Source organism: Ictidomys tridecemlineatus, chromosome 13 (assembly GCF_052094955.1).
Source record: "Ictidomys tridecemlineatus isolate mIctTri1 chromosome 13, mIctTri1.hap1, whole genome shotgun sequence".
Classification (NCBI taxonomy): Eukaryota; Metazoa; Chordata; class Mammalia; order Rodentia; family Sciuridae; genus Ictidomys; species Ictidomys tridecemlineatus.
In genome coordinates, this window is record NC_135489.1 from 80,746,938 (window position 1) to 80,768,719 (window position 21,782).

The following is a 21,782-nucleotide window of genomic DNA, read 5'->3' on the forward strand; positions in this document are numbered from 1 at the left end:
TGTCTAAATACACATCATGTCCCATAGGAGTCTACTTGCATTGATGTTAAACAGGGTCAGTTACTGAAGAAATGTTAGGACTTCTATTCACCATTCACTGAAGTTAGTTTTCAGTACTAGGAAACAAATACGTATTTCAGGTGGATGAATATTTCTGAGAATAATCTTGTGAAAAGTTGATTATAAATCCACATACATGAACATGAATTTAGGGAGTGTAAAATAAGACACATAAATTTTATATTTTGAAAAATCTGGAGAGTGTGTGTGTGTATATATACATAGATATATATACACAAACACAAACACAGAGACATTAAGAAGTAAAAATATATATGCCAATTGAAATTCATCATGAAATATATATCATTTAAAGATCCAAAAATATTTATTTTACTGAACATGGATGTATGTATCATGTTGTTCAAGTAGGAAGCTCACCCATAGGTTGATTTTCAGTTCAAACAGCATTTAGGAGGAGTGATTTCTTCTCACAGATTGTATCTGCCAAGTCAGCCACCTGAAAAGAATGTAGCTGGGAAACCAGGTAGGATTCTGTATGTGCATGTAAAAAGACCTGTGCTGAATAGGCTGCAAAGAAAAAGAGACAGGAATTCACATATTTGTTAAGTTTAAAAACACATGGAGATCTATTACATTGGACTGGATTCATAACATGTACCCTTTATAATTCAAAAGGCCTGTCCAACTACGCCTCATCCCTCCTCTGAACTGCTAGTATTTTTATTCTGTTTGGGTTATTTTTCTCTATCATATTATGATTCGTAGTCAGAGTCTAGTAGGGTATGGGTTAGTGTCAGGGATTCAGTTTTTGGAATGGAAAATAGGAAAATAAATCCAATGTTTATGCAAATATGTTCTACACAAAATCTTCCCACAATCATCCAGAAAAATGCCTTGACAATACCCTTGCCCCATGTAAGACGCAATTTGAGAAGAAGAGTTAGAAAATCATTGAATACATATGTGGAATGAAAAATGCTCAGGAGTTCACAACTTTGGAGGTGGTAGATGAGTTTCCAGAATTAAGGGACAAGAGAAACACTCCACAAACATAGAGCTCTGCTGGCCTAAAGACTTCTTGAGAAACTGCCTCTGAGAATGGGCTTTTGAAATATATGTTGTTGTCAGGAGCTTTAGCTTCTTTTGTAGTGAGACCATCAAAGCTGGGTCTTCATCTATGTGACCTGGAGGATATGGTTTCTGATTTTCCAATGAACATGAGGCATAAGTGCTGAATTCTCTCTTTGTAGGTAAACTGTGGCCATTGGGGGCTAAGTGTCTCCCCGTGGGGACTCTGAAGCCATTTGGTCATCCTCCACTTTTCGTGGTGTTTCTTGCTGCTGCACTAGGAGTTTGGTATTTGCTTCACGAAATACAAGGAGTTTAACTGGGACACAGTGCTGGAGGGAGTTCTGTCACGTGTGGTGGGTCAGGGTCCTAGGAGAATGCACCAACCATGATTCTATCTTACAGAGCGTGGCCCCTTGACCATAGCAACCTGATTCTGAACATTGTTCTGAAACCTCTTCATATAACAAGATGCCTTTACATATAAGTGTCTGCTGGGTGCACCATGTCAGTCACAAGCCATTTGGAAGCCCATCGCAGATCCACATGGCCCCACCACAGATGTTTTATCACACACCTGCACACCACTGCTCTAGGCCCACTACTCAGCAGGCCCCACCATACTGGCATCTCTGTTCTTCATCATTTTCATGAAACCCGTCAATCAAGGCACCTGTCTGGTACACTCATGATCAGCAACAGGACATCCAAAGGTTCTCCAGTGCCACCTAATCACGGGAATTTCAAAGATTGCATGGTATTTATCTAGCCGTTTTTAAAGGATGAAGTTGGAGGCACTGTGGGTTTCCATTCATTCAGGAACCATTAAATGGTGAGAAAGATCATTTCAATGAAATCTCTGGAGAACTCTAACAAACAAGGCTTCCCAAAGAGTGGCCAAAACGTCACATGAAACCAGGCCCACTGAGGTGTACAATGTGAGGTCCATGTGTGTTTTGACTCTCAACTATGGCTGCCAGGTCTTTAAGAATAAAATCATGTGATATCCTGGCTGAGATTCCCAGTGTTCTGTGGAAAGTCACCCTGGGCTTCGATCTCAGTTTCCAGGGGGGGCTCTCATGAGTGGCCTCGGAAAATCCCAACTCAATTCATGGCAATACTTCTCTGAGTTCAGTTCCAGAACTCAGTCTCCAAGGGAATCACACCAGAGTTCAAGCCCAGGCGGACCTAGTCCTCTCTTCCACCGCCACACAAATGACCACAATTCAAACCAAAACACTGCCAAAAGGCCCTCATCTTCTTCCATATAGACAATACTCATAACCTCTGGCTGGAGGTTTCCATGAGGGGCGCAGCCTAAGACAGTGTCCACAATAAGCTCCCTTGCCCATCATTTGCCTAATGTCAGGGTGGCCTGGACACCCTTCCTTTGAACCAGGAGTGATCAAATAGGCCTGCCTTTAATACTGCTCAGCTTCTCCGCTTGGAGGCCTGCTGATCTTGGGGTATAGATTCTTTGTGTGAATTGGAGTCATGAGAAAACCCAAGCACATAATGGCTAGCCTCTGCAGGGCTTTGAAAAACTCATTTGACCCAAAGGATCCCTATTCTCACTTGATGGAGGACAGGAACCTTACAGAGGAAGGCAAGAGACTTCATCCACATTGACTGCTTTTTTGCCATATTGGCTATGGATGCACATATGGGATCTTTCTTGAGATCCATCAGGTGCTGACAATCTAAGCCACAGCCTTACACAGGGCCAAGAGGCTGATTCAGACACATCCCTTTGCAAAGCAATTAAGCAAAGAGCCACAAGTGATGCCCGTTCGTTTGCATTTGAAAACTGTTTTCTTCAGGCTTCACAAAGGGGTGTCCTGAGGCAAAGACCTTGCTGACATCCAGGGAAACAGAAAAATAGGTAAGCAAAAGGCCCAAAGCAGAGTTTCTCCACTGAGAACTTAATGGGCCCACTGATATCTGAGTTTTCTGAGATGCTCACTATTCACTTCACCTATCTAGTACATGGCAATGTCACCAAGCTTGGAGGTGGTACATATCTTGGACACAAAACCATGAGCCTATTCTGAAGAGTGGCCAGAATTCAGGAAAAAACCAGAAATTTAGGAAGATAGTAGGTTTTGCCCATGGATAAGGCAAGCCCCAGTCCATTCATAAATTGGGCAGGATGAATGCTGGAAGCTTTCTACTAGACAGGACACATCCATTGATGAATTCTCTTTTCTAATGTCTACACCCACGGACACAGTGCGATACACAGACATAGCAACACTCGCCTTGTCAAAAGACTTGCTAGAAACAGTCCACTCCAAACCAAACAAACCGCCTTTCCTAGCTCTTCTCAGAACATGAGACCAAACCACAGACTCACACCCACACCCACAAAGCCACCTCCTTCCCCCAAGTAGGTCTGTGACTACCCGCAGTGTCCTCTGACAGGTGGGCCATACTATGTTCCCCCGAAATGGCCTGTCCTGTCTCAGATCTGGACTCCTTGGCCTATTCTGTTAAGTTATCAGGAGCCAGGGGTGAGCCACTACCTGCTTTCTCAGGAAAGACCCCCTTCAGAGCTTCCTTGGCAATTGGCCATCTGCACATCTGTAGGTACCAAGAAAGACTGACTATGTCCTTGGTAAATCCAAACAAGTGAGCCCACTGGGACTGGCACTGGGATTGCCTCTGGGTGCCTGGCTTCCTGGATCCCAAGTTCAGAGAGTTCCATCACCAAGGAAGTGTGGTGAGGTCACTTCCTTCAGGAACTGAATGAGGTCACTGCCTTGGAAACCACTCTGTCCTAACTGTTGCTTCCAAGGGTCCCATGAGATGGAGGCTGCCCCTGCTTCCTGTGACACTTTCACAAATTAGAATGGTATATCAACCATAGGCACCCAGGAAAAGCTCTCCACACAGGCCTGGTTTGGTCCATCTTGTCTACATTAAGAAGAGAGAGGCTCATTCAGACACATCTTTTCATCCTGACCAGGTTGTTTGCCACAGAAGATGACTTCTGCTCTCTCAGGTCCTTCCTGGCTGCCTACATCTTCTCCAGGGATCATTTCTGCATGGACCTTTGAGGTTCTCAGCAGGTGGAAGATCCCCTACATTCCTGTATTGTAAGACCAACTCTGTCCCTGTTCTTCTGTAAAGTAAGATTGAGGGAACAGTAAATGCTTGGGGTTAAGAACATGTTCGATTTGGGTTAGAAATCATTCTGCTCAATGAAGAATGGTATTGGGAACCTGTGATATTTATAATAATATAGAGGTGAAATATATGTATGAAAACAGAAATCTAAGTAAGATTTGAAGGCCAGAAGGGCATTGGGCCCTTGATTGAAATACTTAGCTTTGAATTACATTCTGTACAGATGTCTCTGACAAATCCATGTACAATGGCATAGGACCTTGTACCTTGGATGATTGAATGTAGAAGAGAAGATCCAGTCAAAAAGGGATAGTAGGTAGGATTAGGAAGATAGTCAGTAGGTTTAGGAAGAAGAGTGGGTATAATATTTGGACCAAAAGTTCTTTAGCAATAGGGTGTCTGTTAGAGAGTGAATGTAAATGTCAGCACATGTGAAGAGTCAGTCACAATGATGAACTGGGGAAGATATGTAGGAAAGCAGATATGAATATAGACATTAGGAAATCAGGAAAAGTACAAAGTGAGTGATAGGCTCTGACATTTTCAACAGGGTTGAGGTTGAATATATAATCTAAGGCAGAAACAAATGTGTAGCCACCAATAGGATTGACATTTGAGAGCATTAGGCAACCTGGACAAGGATGGTTTTAGTAATCCATGCTAACTTTCCAATTAGGCTTTGGTACAATCATAAGTGTGACCTTTGCATTTTGTGTCCAGAATATCACTGTGATAAAATATATATGTAGATCAGGTGACATGAGTATTTCTTCAACTATTTTTGGGAGCAATGTATTGAAGACGTATAAATTAGCATTCGGGGGTACAAATAGGTATACCCAGGGTCTATGAGTATAGAGATAATGCATGAATAGACCTCACTGTGAATAAAGAATATAACTGGTTCCAATTTAAATAATGGATTGAATTGATATCTGAAAATATATAGGAAATCTTATATTGATACACGATCATTCATTCCAACCAGTTATACATCTAATGGTAATATTAGGGTGATGGTTTACCATGAGGGGTGTGTGAGTTTTGGTTCCAAAGTGATTAAGGAAATCCAAAATAATATGCTTGGAAAGAAGTCTCATGAAAAGACCAGTCAAGAAACATGGAGGAATACATGTGTTCTGAAGCAGGATTTGATGGAAAGTGAACCAAATGCCTAGAAATTTGTGAACATGAGGATGAAATATATATCCTATGATGTGCATCAACTGAAGAAATAGTAATGTGCCAGTGTTGAATAAAAATAAATGTCCAAATACACATCATGTCCCATAGGAGTCTACTTGCATTGATGTTAAACAGGGTCAGTTACTGAAGAAATGTTAGGATTTCTATTCACCATTTACTGAAGTTAGTTTTCAGTACTAGGAAACAAATAGGTATTTCAGGTGGATGAATATTTCTGAGAATAATCTTGTGAAAAGTTGATTATAAATCCACATACATGAACATGAATTTAGGGAGTGTAAAATAAGACACATATATTTTATATTTTGAAAAATCTGGAGAGTGTGTGTGTGTATATATACATAGATATATATACACAAACACAAACACAGAGACATTAAGAAGTAAAAATATATATGCCAATTGAAATTCATCATGAAATATATATCATTTAAAGATCCAAAAATATTTATTTTACTGAACATGGATGTATGTATCATGTTGTTCAAGTAGGAAGCTCACCCATAGGTTGATTTTCAGTTCAAACAGCATTTAGGAGGAGTGATTTCTTCTCACAGATTGTATCTGCCAAGTCAGCCACCTCAAAAGAATGTAGCTGGGAAACCAGGTAGGATTCTGTATGTGCATGTAAAAAGACATGTGCTGAATAGGCTGCAAAGAAAGGGAGATGGGAATTCACATATTTGTTAAGTTTAAAAACACATGGAGATCTATTACATTGGACTGGATTTATAATATGTACCCTTTATAATTAAAAAGGCCTGTCCAACTACGCATCATGCCTCCTCTGAACTGCTAGTATTTTTATTCTGTTTGGGTTATTTTTCTCTATCATATTATGATTCGTAGTAAGAGTCTAGTAGTGTATGGGTTTGTGTCAGGGATTCAGTTTTTGGAATGGAAAATAGGAAAATAAATCCAATGTTTATGCAAATATGTTCTACACAAAATCTTCCCACAATCATCCAGAAAAATGCCTTGACAATACCCTTGCCACATGTAAGACGCAATTCGAGAAGAAGAGTTAGAAAATCATTGAATACATATGTGGAATGAAAAATGCTCAGGAGTTCACAACTTTGGAGGTGGTAGAGGAGTTTCCAGAAGTAAGGGACAGGAGAAACACTCCACAAACATGGAGCTCTGCTTGCCTAAAGACGTCTTGAGAAACTGCCTCTGAGAATGGGCTTTTGAAATATATGTTGTTGTCAGGAGCTTTAGCTTCTTTTGTAGTGAGACCATCAAAGCTGGGTCTTCATCTATGTGACCTGGAGGATATGGTTTCTGATTTTCCAATGAACATGAGGCATAAGTGCTGAATTCTCTCTTTGTATGTAAACTGTGGCCATTGGGGGCTAAGTGTCTCCCCGTGGGGACTCTGAAGCCATTTGGTCATCCTCCACTTTTCGTGGTGTTTCTTGCTGCTGCACTAGGAGTTTGGTATTTGCTTCACGAAATACAAGGAGTTTAACTGGGACACAGTGCTGGAGGGAGTTCTGTCACGTGTGGTGGGTCATGATCCTAGGAGAATGCACCAACCATGATTCTATTTTACAGAGCATGGCCCCGTGACCATAGCAACCTGATTCTGAACATTGTTCTGAAACCTCTTCATATAACAAATGCCTTTACATATAAGGGTCTGCTGGGTGCACCATGTCAGTCACAAGCCATTTGGAAGCCCATCGCAGATCCACATGGCCCCACCACAGATGTTTTATCACACAACTGCACACCACTGCTCCAGGCCCACTACTCTGCAGGCCCCACCATACTGGCATCTCTGTTCTTCATCATTTTCATGAAACCCGTCAATCAAGGCACCTGTCTGGTACACTCATGATCAGCAACAGGACATCCAAAGGTTTTCCAGTGCCACCTGGTCATGGGAATTTCAAAGATTGCATGGTATTTATCTAGCCGTTTTTAAAGGATGAAGTTGGAGGCACTGTGGGTTTCCATTCATTCAAGAACCATTAAATGGTGAGAAAGATCATTTCAATGAAATCTCTGGAGAACTCTAACAAACAAGGCTTCCCAAAGAGTGGCCAAAACGTCACATGAAACCAGGCCCACTGAGGTGTACAATGTGAGGTCCATGTGTGTTTTGACTCTCAACTATGGCTGCCAGGTCTTTAAGAATAAAATCATGTGATATCCTGGCTGAGATTCCCAGTGTTCTATGGAAAGTCACCCTGGGCTTCGATCTCAGTTTCCAGGGGGGGCTCTCATGAGTGGCCTCGGAAAATCCCAACTCAATTCATGGCAATACTTCTCTGAGTTCAGTTCCAGAACTCAGTCTCCAAGGGAATCACACCAGAGTTCAAGCCCAGGCGGACCCAGTCCTCTCTTCCACCGCCACACAAATGACCACAATTCAAACCAAAACACTGCCAAAAGGCCCTCATCTTCTTCCATATAGACAATACTCATAACCTCTGGCTGGAGGTTTCCATGAGTGGCGCAGCCTAAGACAGTGTCCACAATAAGCTCCCTTGCCCATCATTTGCCTAATGTCAGGGTGGCCTGGACACCCTTCCTTTGAACCAGGAGTGATCAAATAGGCCTGCCTTTAATACTGCTCAGCTTCTCCGCTTGGAGGCCTGCTGATCTTGGGGTATAGATTCTTTGTGTGAATTGGAGTCATGAGAAAACCCAAGCACATAATGGCTAGCCTCTGCAGGGCTTTGAAAAACTCATTTGACCCAAAGGATCCCTATTCTCACTTGATGGAGGACAGGAACCTTACAGAGGAAGGCAAGAGACTTCATCCACATTGACTGCTTTTTTGCCATATTGGCTATGGATGCACATATGGGATCTTTCTTGAGATCCATCAGGTGCTGACAATCTAAGCCACAGCCTTACACAGGGCCAAGAGGCTGATTCAGACACATCCCTTTGCAAAGCAATTAAGCAAAGAGCCACAAGTGATGACCCTTCGTTTGCACTTGAAAACTGTTTTCTTCAGGCTTCACAAAAAAACTCTCCTGAGGCAAAGACCTTGCTGACATCCAGGGAAACAGAACAATAGGTAAGCAAAAGGCCCAAAGCAGGGTTTCTCCACTGAGACTTTAATGGGCCCACTGATATCTGAGTTTTCTGAGATGCTCACTATTCACTTCAGCTATCTAGTACATGGCAATGTCACCAAGCTTAAAGGTGGTGCATATCTTGGACACAAAACCATGAGCCTATTCTGAAGAGGGGCCAGAATTCAGGAAAAAATCAGAAATTTAGGAAGATAGTAGGTTTTGCCCATGGATAAGGCAAGCCCCAGTCCATTCATAAATTGTGCAGGATGAATGCTGGAAGCTTTCTACTAGACAGGACACATCCATTGATGCATTCTCTTTTCTAATGTCTACAACCACGGACACAGTGCGATACACAGACATAGCAACACTCGCCTTGTCAAAAGACTTGCTAGAAACAGTCCACTCCAAACCAAACAAACCGCCTTTCCTAGCTTTTCTCAGAACATGAGACCAAACCACAGACTGAAACCCACACCCACAAAGCCATCTCCTACCCCCAAGTAGGTCTGTGACTACCCCCAGTGTCCTCTGACAGGTGGGCCATACTATGTTCCCCCGAAATGGCCTGTCCTGTCTCAGATCTGGACTCCTTGTCCAATTCTGTGAAGTTATCAGAAGCCAGGGGTCAGCCACTACCTGCTTTCTCAGGAAAGACCCCCTTCAGAGCTTTCTTGGCAATTGGCCATCCTCACATCTGTGGGTACCAAGAAAGACTGACTCTGTCCTCGGTAAATCCAAACAAGTGAGCCCACTGGGACTGGCACTGGGACTGCCTCTGGGTGCCTGGCTTCCTGGATCCCATGTTCAGAGAGTTCCATCACCAAGGAAGTGTGGTGAGGTCACTTCCTTCAGGAACTGAATGAGGTCACTGCCTTGGAAACCACTCTGTCCTAACTGTTGCTTCCAAGGGTCCCATGAGATGGAGGCTGCCCCTGCTTCCTGTGACACTTTCACAAGTTAGAATGGTATATCAACCATAGGCACCCAGGAAAAGCTCTCCACACAGGCCTGGTTTGGTCCATCTTGTCTACATTAAGAAGAGAGAGGCTCATTCAGACACATCTTTTCATCCTGACCAGGTTGTTTGCCACAGAAGATGACTTCTGCTCTCTCAGGTCCTTCCTGGCTGCCTACATCTTCTCCAGGGATCATTTCTGCATGGACCTTTGAGGTTCTCAGCAGGTGGAAGATCCCCTACATTCCTGTATTGTAAGACCAACTCTGTCCCTGCTCTTCTGTAAAGTTAGATTTAGGGAAAAGTAAATGCTTGGGATTAAGAACATGTTCGATTTGGGTTAGAAATCATTCTGCTGGATGAAGAATGGTATTGGGAACCTGTGATATTTATAATAATATAGAGGTGAAATATATGTATGAAAACAGAAATATAAGTAAGATTTGAAGGCCAGAAGAACATTGGGCCCTTGATTGAAATACTTAGCTTTGAATTACATTCTGTACAGATGTCTCTGACAAATCCATATACAATGGCATAGGACCTTGTACCTTGGATGATTAAATGTAGAAAAGAAGATCCAGTCAAAAAGGGATAGTAGGTAGGATTAGGAAGATAGTCAGTAGGTTTAGGAAGAAGAGAGGGTATAATATTTGGATTAAAAGTTCTTTAGCAATAGGGTGTCTGTTAGAGAGTGAATGTAAATGTCAGCACATGTGAAGAGTCAGTCACAATGATGAACTGGGGAAGATATGTAGGAAAGCAGATATGAATATAGACATTAGGAAATCAGGAAAAGTATAAAGTGAGTGATAGGATTTGACATTGTCAACAGGGTTGAGGTTGAATATATAATCTAAGGCAGAAACAAATGTGTAGTCAGAAATAAGATTGACATTTGAGAGCATTAGGCAACCTGGACAAGGATGGTTTTAGTAATCCATGCTAACTTTCCAATTAGGCTTTGGTACAATCATAAGTGTGACCTTTGGATTTTGTGTCCAGAATATCACTGTGATAAAATATATATGTAGATCAGGTGACATGAGTATTTCTTCAACTATTTTTGGGAGCAATGTATAGAAGACGTATAAATTAGCATTCGGGGGTACAAATAGGTATACCCAGGGTCTATGAGTATAGAGATAATGCATGAATAGACCACACTGTGAATAAAGAATATAACTGGTTCCAATTTAAATAATGGATTGAATTGATATCTGAAAATATATAGGAAATCTTATATTGATACACCATCATTCATTCCAACCAGTTATACATCTAATGGTAATATTAGGGTGATGGTTTACCATGAGGGGTGTGTGAGTTTTGGTTCCAAAGTGATTAAGGAAATCCAAAATAATATGCTTGGAAAGAAGTCTCATGAAAAGACCAGTCAAGAAACATGGAGGAATACATGTGTTCTGAAGCAGGATTTGATTGAAAGTGAACCAAATGCCTAGAAATTTGTGAACATGAGGATGAAATATATATCCTATGATGTGCATCAACTGAAGAAATAGTAATGTGCCAGTGTTGAATAAAAATAAATGTCCAAATACACATCATGTCCCATAGGAGTCTACTTGCATTGATGTTAAATAGGGTCAGTTACTGAAGAAATGTTAGGATTTCTATTCACCATTCACTGAAGTTAGTTTTCAGTACTAGGAAACAAATAGGTATTTCAGGTGGATGAATATTTCTGAGAATAATCTTGTGAGAAGTTGATTATAAATCCACATACATGAACATGAATTTAGGGAGTGTAAAATAAGACACATATATTTTATATTTTGAAAAATCTGGAGAGTGTGTGTGTGTATATATACATAGATATATATACACAAACACAAACACAGAGACATTAAGAAGTAAAAATATATATGCCAATTGAAATTCATCATGAAATATATATCATTTAAAGATCCAAAAATATTGATTTTACTGAACATTAATGTATGTATCATGTTGTTCAAGTAGGAAGCTCACCCATAGGTTGATTTTTAGTTTAAACAGCATTTAGGAGGAGTGATTTCTTCTCACAGATTGTATCTGCCAAGTCAGCCACCTCAAAAGAATGTAGATGGGAAACCAGGTAGGATTTTGTATGTGCATGTAAAAAGACATGTGCTGAATAGGCTGCAAAGAAAGGGAGACAGGAATTCACATATTTGTTAAGTTTAAAAACACATGGAGATCTATTACATTGGACTAGATTCATAACATGTACCCTTTATAATTCAAAAGGCCTGTCCAACTACGCATCATGCCTCCTCTGAACTGCTAGTATTTTTATTCTGTTTGGGTTATTTTTCTCTATCATATTATGATTCGTAGTCAGAGTCTAATAGGGTATGGGTTAGTGTCAGGGATTCAGTTTTTGGAATGGAAAATAGGAAAATAAATCCAATGTTTATGCAAATATGTTCTGCACAAAATCTTCCCACAATCATCCAGAAAAATGCCTTGACAATACCTTTGCCCCATGTAAGACGCAATTCCAGAAGAAGAGTTAGAAAATCATTGAATACATATGTGGAATGAAAAATGCTCAGGAGTTCACAACTTTGGAGGTGGTAGAGGAGTTTCCAGAAGTAAGGGACAGGATAAACACTCCACAAACATGGAGCTCTGCTGGCCTAAAGACTTCTTGAGAAACTGCCTCTGTGAATGGGCTTTTGAAATATATGTTGTTGTCAGGAGCTTTAGCTTCTTTTGTAGTGAGACCATCAAAGCTGGGTCTTCATCTATGTGACCTGGAGGATATGGTTTCTGATTTTCCAATGAACATGAGGCAGAAGTGCTGAATTCTCTCTTTGTAGGTAAACTGTGGCCATTGGGGGATAAGTGTCTCCCCGTGGGGACTCTGAAGCCATTTGGTCATCCTCCACATTTCGTGGTGTTTCTTGCTGCTGCACTAGGAGTTTGGTATTTGCTTCACGAAATACAAGGAGTTTAACTGGGACACAGTGCTGGAGGGAGTTCTGTCACGTGTGGTGGGTCAGGGTCCTAGGAGAATGCACCAACCATGATTCTATCTTACAGAGCGTGGCCCCTTGAACATAGCAACCTGATTCTGAACATTGTTCTGAAACCTCTTCATATAACAAGATGCCTTTACATATAAGGGTCTGCTGGGTGCACCGTGTCAGTCACAAGCCATTTGGAAGCCCATCGCAGATCCACATGGCCCCACCACAGATGTTTTATCACACACCTGCACACCACTGCTCTAGGCCCACTACTCAGCAGGCCCCACCATACTGGCATCTCTGTTCTTCATCATTTTCATGAAACCCCTCAATCAAGGCACCTGTCTGGTACACTCATGATCAGCAACAGGACATCCAAAGGTTCTCCAGTGCCACCTGGTCATGGGAATTTCAAAGATTGCATGGTATTTATCTAGCCGTTTTTAAAGGATGAAGTTGGAGGCACTGTGGGTTTCCATTCATTCAGGAACCATTAAATGGTGAGAAAGATCATTTCAATGAAATCTCTGGAGAACTCTAACAAACAAGGCTTCCCAAAGAGTGGCCAAAACGTCACATGAAACCAGGCCCACTGAGGTGTACAATGTGAGGTCCATGTGTGTTTTGACTCTCAACTATGGCTGAGAGGTCTTTAAGAATAAAATCATGTGATATCCTGGCTGAGATTCCCAGTGTTCTGTGGAAAGTCACCCTGGGCTTCACTCTCAGTTTCCAGTGGGGGCTCTCATGAGTGGCCTCGGAAAATCCCAACTCAATTCATGGCAATACTTCTCTGAGTTCAGTTCCAGAACTCAGTCTCCAAGGGAATCACACCAGAGTTCAAGCCCAGGCGGACCCAGTCCTCTCTTCCACCGCCACACAAATGACCACAATTCAAACCAAAACACTGCCAAAAGGCCCTCTTCTTCTTCCATATAGACAATACTCATAACCTCTGGCTGGAGGTTTCCATGAGGGGCGCAGCCTAAGACAGTGTCCACAATAAGCTCCCTTGCCCATCATTTGCCTAATGTCAGGGTGGCCTGGACACTCTTCCTTTGAACCAGGAGTGATCAAATAGGCCTGCCTTTAATACTGCTCAGCTTCTCCGCTAGGAGGCCTGCTGATCTTGGGGTATAGATTCTTTGTGTGAATTGGAGTCATGAGAAAACCCAAGCACATAATGGCTAGCCTCTGCAGGGCTTTGAAAAACTCATTTGACCCAAAGGATCCCTATTCTCACTTGATGGAGGACAGGAACCTTACAGAGGAAGGCAAGAGACTTCATCCACATTGACTGCTTTTTTGCCATATTGGCTATGGATGCACATATGGGATCTTTCTTGAGATCCATCAGGTGCTGACAATCTAAGCCACAGCCTTACACAGGGCCAAGAGGCTGATTCAGACACATCCCTTTGCAAAGCAATTAAGCAAAGAGCCACAAGTGATGCCCGTTCGTTTGCATTTGAAAACTGTTTTCTTCAGGCTTCACAAAGGGGTGTCCTGAGGCAAAGACCTTGCTGACATCCAGGGAAACAGAACAATAGGTAAGCAAAAGGCCCAAAGCAGGGTTTCTCCACTGAGAACTTAATGGGCCCACTGATATCTGAGTTTTCTGAGATGCTCACTATTCATTTCAGCTATCTAGCACATGGCAATGTCACCAAGCTTGGAGGTGGTACATATCTTGGACACAAAACCATGAGCCTATTCTGAAGAGTGGCAAGAATTCAGGAAAAAAAAACAGAAATTTAGGAAGATAGTAGGTTTTTCCCATGGATAAGGCAAGCCCCAGTCCATTCATAAATTGGACAGGATGAATGCTTTAAGCTTTCTACTAGACAGGACACATCCATTGATGAATTCTCTTTTCTAATGTCTACAACCACGGACACAGTGCGATACACAGACATAGCAACACTCACCTTGTCAAAAGACTTGATAGAAACAGTCCACTCCAAACCAAACAAACCGCCTTTCCTAGCTCTTCTCAGAACATGAGACCAAACCACAGACTCACACCCACACCAACAAAGCCACCTCCTTCCCCCCAAGTAGGTCTGTGACTACCCGCAGTGTCCTCTGACTGGTGGGCCATACTATGTTCCCCCGAAATGGCCTGTCCTGTCTCAGATCTGGACTCCTTGGCCAATTCTGTGAAGTTATCAGGAGCCAGGGGTGAGCCACTACCTGCTTTCTCAGGAAAGACCCCCTTCAGAGCTTCCTTGGCAATTGGCCATCCTCACATCTGGGGGTACCAAGAAAGACTGACTCTGTCCTCGGTAAATCCAAACAAGTGAGCCCACTGGGACTGGCACTGGGACTGCCTCTGGGTGCCTGGCTTCCTGGATCCCAAGTTCAGAGAGTTCCATCACCAAGGAAGTGTGGTGAGGTCACTTCCTTCAGGAACTGAATGAGGTCACTGCCTTGGAAACCACTCTGTCCTAACTGTTGCTTCCAAGGGTCCCATGAGATGGAGGCTGCCCCTGCTTCCTGTGACACTTTCACAAGTTAGAATTGTATATCAACCATAGGCACCCAGGAAAAGCTCTCCACACAGGCCTGGTATGGTCCATCTTGTCTACATTAAGAAGAGAGAGGCTCATTCAGACACATCTTTACATCCTGACCAGGTTGTTTGCCACAGAAGATGACTTCTGCTCTCTCAGGTCCTTCCTGGCTGCCTACATCTTCTCCAGGGATCATTTCTGCATGGACCTTTGAGGTTCTCAGCAGGTGGAAGATCCCCTACATTCCTGTATTGTAAGACCAACTCTGTCCCTGCTCTTCTGTAAAGTTAGATTGAGGGAAAAGTAAATGCTTGGGGTTTAGAACATGTTCGATTTGGGTTAGAAATCATTCTGCTGGATGAAGAATGGTATTGGGAACCTGTGATATTTATAATAATATAGAGGTGAAATATATGTATGAAATCAGAAATCTAAGTAAGATTTGAAGGCCAGAAGGGCATTGGGCCCTTGATTGAAATACTTAGCTTTGAATTACATTCTGTACAGTTGTCTCTGACAAATCCATATACAATGGCATAGGACCTTGTACCTTGGATGATTGAATGTAGAAGAGAAGATCCAGTCAAAAAGGGATAGTAGGTAGGATTAGGAAGATAGTCAGTAGGTTTAGGAAGAAGAGTGGGTATAATATTTGGACCAAAAGTTCTTTAGCAATAGGGTGTCTGTTAGAGAGTGAATGTAAATGTCAGCACATGTGAAGAGTCAGTCACAATGATGAACTGGGGAAGATATGTAGGAAAGCAGATATGAATATAGACATTAGGAAATCAGGAAAAGTATAAAGTGAGTGATAGGCTTTGACATTTTAAACAGGGTTGAGGTTGAATATATAATCTAAGGCAGAAACAAATGTGTAGTCACCAATAGGATTGACATTTGAGAGCATTAGGCAACCTGGACAAGGATGGTTTTAGTAATCCATGCTAACTTTCCAATTAGGCTTTGGTACAATCATAAGTGTGACCTTTGCATTTTGTGTCTAGAATATCACTGTGATAAAATATATATGTAGATCAGGTGACATGAGTATTTCTTCAACTATTTTTGGGAGCAATGTATTGAAGACGTATAAATTAGCATTCGGGGGTACAAATAGGTATACCCAGGGTCTATGAGTATAGAGATAATGCATGAATAGACCACACTGTGAATAAAGAATATAACTGGTTCCAATTTAAATAATGGATTGAATTGATATCTGAAAATATATAGGAAATCTTATATTGATACAGGATCATTCATTCCAACCAGTTATACATCTAATGGTAATATTAGGGTGATGGTTTACCATAAGGGGTGTGTGAGTTTTGGTTCCAAAGTGATTATGGAAATCCAAAATAATATGCTTGGAAAGAAGTCTCATGAAAAGACCAGTCAAGAAACATGGAGGAATACATGTGTTCTGAAGCAGGATTTGATGGAAAGTGAACCAAATGCCTAGAAATTTGTGAACATGAGGATGAAATATATATCCTATGATGTGCATCAACTGAAGAAATAGTAATGTGCCAGTGTTGAATAAAAATAAATGTCTAAATACACATCATGTCCCATAGGAGTCTACTTGCATTGATGTTAAACAGGGTCAGTTACTGAAGAAATGTTAGGACTTCTATTCACCATTCACTGAAGTTAGTTTTCAGTACTAGGAAACAAATACGTATTTCAGGTGGATGAATATTTCTGAGAATAATCTTGTGAAAAGTTGATTATAAATCCACATACATGAACATGAATTTAGGGAGTGTAAAATAAGACACATATATTTTATATTTTGAAAAATCTGGAGAGTGTGTGTGTGTATATATACATAGATATATATACACAAACACAAACACAGAGACATTAAGAAGTAAAAATATATATGCCAATTGAAATTCATCATGAAATATATATCATTTAAAGATCCAAAAATATTGATTTTACTGAACATGGATGTATGTATCATGTTGTTCAAGTAGGAAGCTCACCCATAGGTTGATTTTCAGTTCAAACAGCATTTAGGAGGAGTGATTTCTTCTCACAGATTGTATCTGCCAAGTCAGCCACCTCAAAAGAATGTAGCTGGGAAACTAGGTAGGATTCTGTATGTGCATGTAAAAAGACATGTGCTGAATAGGCTGCAAAGAAAGGGAGACAGGAATTCACATATTTGTTAAGTTTAAAAACACATGGAGATCTATTACATTGGACTAGATTCATAACATGTACACTTTATAATTCAAAAGGCCTGTCCAACTACGCCTCATGCCTCCTCTGAACTGCTAGTATTTTTATTCTGTTTGGGTTATTTTTCTCTATCATATTATGATTCGTATTCACAGTCTAGTAGGGTATGGGTTAGTGTCAGGGATTCAGTTTTTGGAATGGAAAATAGGAAAATAAATCCAATGTTTATGCAAATATGTTCTACACAAAATCTTCCCACAATCATCCAGAAAAATGCCTTGACAATACCCTTGCCCCATGTAAGACGCAATTCGAGAAGAAGAGTTAGAAAATCATTGAATACATATGTGGAATGAAAAATGCTCAGGAGTTCACAACTTTGGAGGTGGTAGAGGAGTTTCCAGAAGTAAGGGACAGGAGAAACACTCCACAAACATGGAGCTCTGCTGGCCTAAAGACTTCTTGAGAAACTGCCTCTGAGAATGGGCTTTTGAAATATATGTTGTTGTCAGGAGCTTTAGCTTCTTTTGTAGTGAGACCATCAAAGCTGGGTCTTCATCTATGTGACCTGGAGGATATGGTTTCTGATTTTCCAATGAACATGAGGCAAAGTGCTGAATTCTCTCTTTGTAGGTAAACTGTGGGCATTGGGGTCTAAGTGTCTCCCCGTGGGGACTCTGAAGCCATTTGGTCATCCTCCACTTTTCGTGGTGTTTCTTGCTGCTGCACTAGGAGTTTGGTATTTGCTTCACGAAATACAAGGAGTTTAACTGGGACACAGTGCTGGAGGGAGTTCTGTCACGTGTGGTGGGTCAGGGTCCTAGGAAGATGCACCAACCATGATTCTATCTTACAGAGCGTGGCCCCTTGACCATAGCAACCTGATTCTGAACATTGTTCTGAAACCTCTTCATATAACAAGATGCCTTTACATATAAGGGTCTGCTGGGTGCACCATGTCAGTCACAAGACATTTGGAAACCCATCGCAGATCCACATGGCCCCACCACAGATGTTTTATCACACACCTGCACACCACTGCTCTAGGCCCACTACTCAGCAGGCCCCACCATACTGGCATCTCTGTTCTTCATCATTTTCATGAAACCAGTCAATCAAGACACCTGTCTGGTACACTCATGATCAGCAACAGGACATCCAAAGGTTCTCCAGTGCCACCTGGTCATGGGAATTTCAAAGATTGCATGGTATTTATCTAGCCGTTTTTAAAGGATGAAGTTGGAGGCACTGTGGGTTTCCATTCATTCAGGAACCATTAAATGGTGAGAAAGATCATTTCAATGAAATCTCTGGAGAACTCTAACAAACAAGGCTTCCCACAGAGTGGCCAAAACGTCACATGAAACCAGGCCCACTGAGGTGTACAATGTGAGGTCCATGTGTGTTTTGACTCTCAACTATGGCTGCCAGGTCTTTAAGAATAAAATCATGTGATATCCTGGCTGAGATTCCCAGTGTTCTGTGGAAAGTCACCCTGGGCTTCGATCTCAGTTTCCAGGGGGGGGCTCTCATGAGTGGCCTCGGAAAATCCCAACTCAATTCATGGCAATACTTCTCTGAGTTCAGTTCCAGAACTCAGTCTCCAAGGGAATCACACCAGAGTTCAAGCCCAGGCGGACCCAGTCCTCTCTTCCACTGCCACACAAATGACCACAATTCAAACCAAAACACTGCCAAAAGGCCCTCATCTTCTTCCATATAGACAATACTCATAACCTCTGGCTGGAGGTTTCCATGAGGGGCGCAGCCTAAGACAGTGTCCACAATAAGCTCCCTTGCCCATCATTTGCCTAATGTCAGGGTGGCCTGGACACCCTTCCTTTGAACCAGGAGTGATCAAATAGGCCTGCCTTTAATACTGCTCAGCTTCTCCGCTTGGAGGCCTGCTGATCTTGGGGTATAGATTCTTTGTGTGAATTGGAGTCATGAGAAAACCCAAGCACATAATGGCTAGCCTCTGCAGGGCTTTGAAAAACTCATTTGACCCAAAGGATCCCTATTCTCACTTGATGGAGGACAGGAACCTTACAGAGGAAGGCAAGAGACTTCATCCACATTGACTGCTTTTTTGCCATATTGGCTATGGATGCACAAATGGGATCTTTCTTGAGATCCATCAGGTGCTGACAATCTAAGCCACAGCCTTACACAGGGCCAAGAGGCTGATTCAGACACATCCCTTTGCAAAGCAATTAAGCAAAGAGCCACAAGAGATGCCCGTTCGTTTGCATTTGAAAACTGTTTTCTTCAGGCTTCACAAAGGGGTGTCCTGAGGCAAAGACCTTGCTGACATCCAGGGAAACAGAACAATAGGTAAGCAAAAGGCCCAAAGCAGGGTTTCTCCACTGAGAGTTTAATGGGCCCACTGATATCTGAGTTTTCTGAGATGCTCACTATTCATTTTAGCTATCTAGTACATGGCAATGTCACCAAGCTTGGAGGTGGTAAATATCTTGGACACAAAACCATGAGCCTATTCTGAAGAGTGGCCAGAATTCAGGAAAAAACCAGAAATTTAGGAAGATAGTAGGTTTTGCCCATGGATAAGGCAAGCCCCAGTCCATTCATAAATTGGGCAGGATGAATGCTGGAAGCTTTCTACTAGACAGGACACATCCATTGATGCATTCTCTTTTCTAATGTCTACAACCACGGACACAGTGTGATACACAGACATAGCAACACTTGCCTTGTCAAAAGACTTGATAGAAACAGTCCACTCCAAACCAAACAAACTGCCTTTCCTAGCTCTTATCAGAACATGAGACCAAACCACAGACTCACACCCACACCTACAAAGCCACCACCTTTCCCCAAGTAGGTCTGTGACTACCCGCAGAGTCCTCTGACTGGTGGGCTATACTATGTTCCCCCGAAATGGCCTGTCCTGTCTCAGATCTGGACTCCTTGGCCAATTCTGTGAAGTTATCAGGAGCCAGGGGTGAGCCACTACCTGCTTTCTCATGAAAGACTCCCTTCAGAGCTTTCTTGGCAATTGGCCATCCTCACATCTGTAGGTACCAAGAAAGACTGACTGTGTCCTTGGTAAATCCAAACAAGTGAGCCCACTGGGACTGGCACTGGGACTGCCTCTGGGTGCCTGGCTTCCTGGATCCCAAGTTCAGAGAGTTCCATCACCAAGGAAGTGTGGTGAGGTCACTTCCTTCAGGAACTGAATGAGGTCACTGCCTTGGAAACCACTCTGTCCTAACTGTTGCTTCCAAGGGTCCCATGAGATGAAGGCTGCCCCTGCTTCCTGTGACACTTTCACAAGTTAGAATGGTATATCAACCATAGGCACCCAGGAAAAGCTCTCCACACAGGCCTGGTTTGGTCCATCTTGTCTACATTAAGGAGAGAGAGGCTCATTCAGACACATCTTGTCATCCTGACCAGGTTGTTTGCCACTGAAGATGACTTCTGCTCTCTCAGGTCCTTCCTGGCTGCCTACATCTTCTCCAGGGATCATTTCTGCATGGACCTTTGAGGTTCTCAGCAGGTGGAAGATCCCCTACATTCCTGTATTGTAAGACCAACTCTGTCCCTGCTCTTCTGTAAAGTTAGATTGAGGGAAAAGTAAATGCTTCGGGTTAAGAACATGTTCGATTTGGGTTAGAAATCATTCTGCTGGATGAAGAATGGTATTGGGAACCTGTGATATTTATAATAATATAGAGGTGAAATATATGTATGAAATCAGAAATCTAAGTAAGATTTGAAGGCCAGAAGGGCATTGGGCCCTTGATTGAAATACTTAGCTTTGAATTACATTCTGTACAGATGTCTCTGACAAATCCATATACAATGGCATAGGACCTTGTACTTTGGATGATTGAATGTAGAAGAGAAGATCCAGTCAAAAAGGGATAGGAGGTAGGATTAGTAAGATAGTCAGTAGGTTTAGGAAGAAGAGTGGGTATAATATTTGGACCAAAAGTTCTTTAGCAATAGGGTGTCTGTTAGAGAGTGAATGTAAATGTCAGCACATGTGAAGAGTCAGTCACAATGATGAACTGGGGAAAATATGTAGGAAAGCAGATATGAATATAGACATTAGGAAATCAGGAAAAGTATAAAGTGAGTGATAGGATTTGACATTTTCAACAGGGTTGAGGTTGAATATATAATCTAAGGCAGAAACAAATGTGTAGTCACCAATAGGATTGACATTTGAGAGCATTAGGCAACCTGGACAAGGATGGTTTTAGTAATCCATGCTAACTTTCCAATTAGGCTTTGGTACAATCATAAGTGTGACCTTTGCATTTTGTTTCCAGAATATCACTGTGATAAAATATATATGTAGTTCAGGTGACATGAGTATTTCTTCAACTATTTTTGGGAGCAATATATTGAAGACGTATAAATTAGCATTCGGGGGTACAAATAGGTATACCCAGGGTCTATGAGTATAGAGATAATGCATGAATAGACCACACTGTGAATAAAGAATATAACTGGTTCCAATTTAAATAATGGATTGAATTGATATCTGAAAATATATAGGAAATCTTATATTGATACAGGATCATTCATTCGAAACAGTTATACATCTAATGGTAATATTAGGGTGATGGTTTACCATGAGGGGTGTGTGAGTTTTGGTTCCAAAGTGATTAAGGAAATCCAAAATAATATGCTTGGAAAGAAGTCTCATGAAAAGACC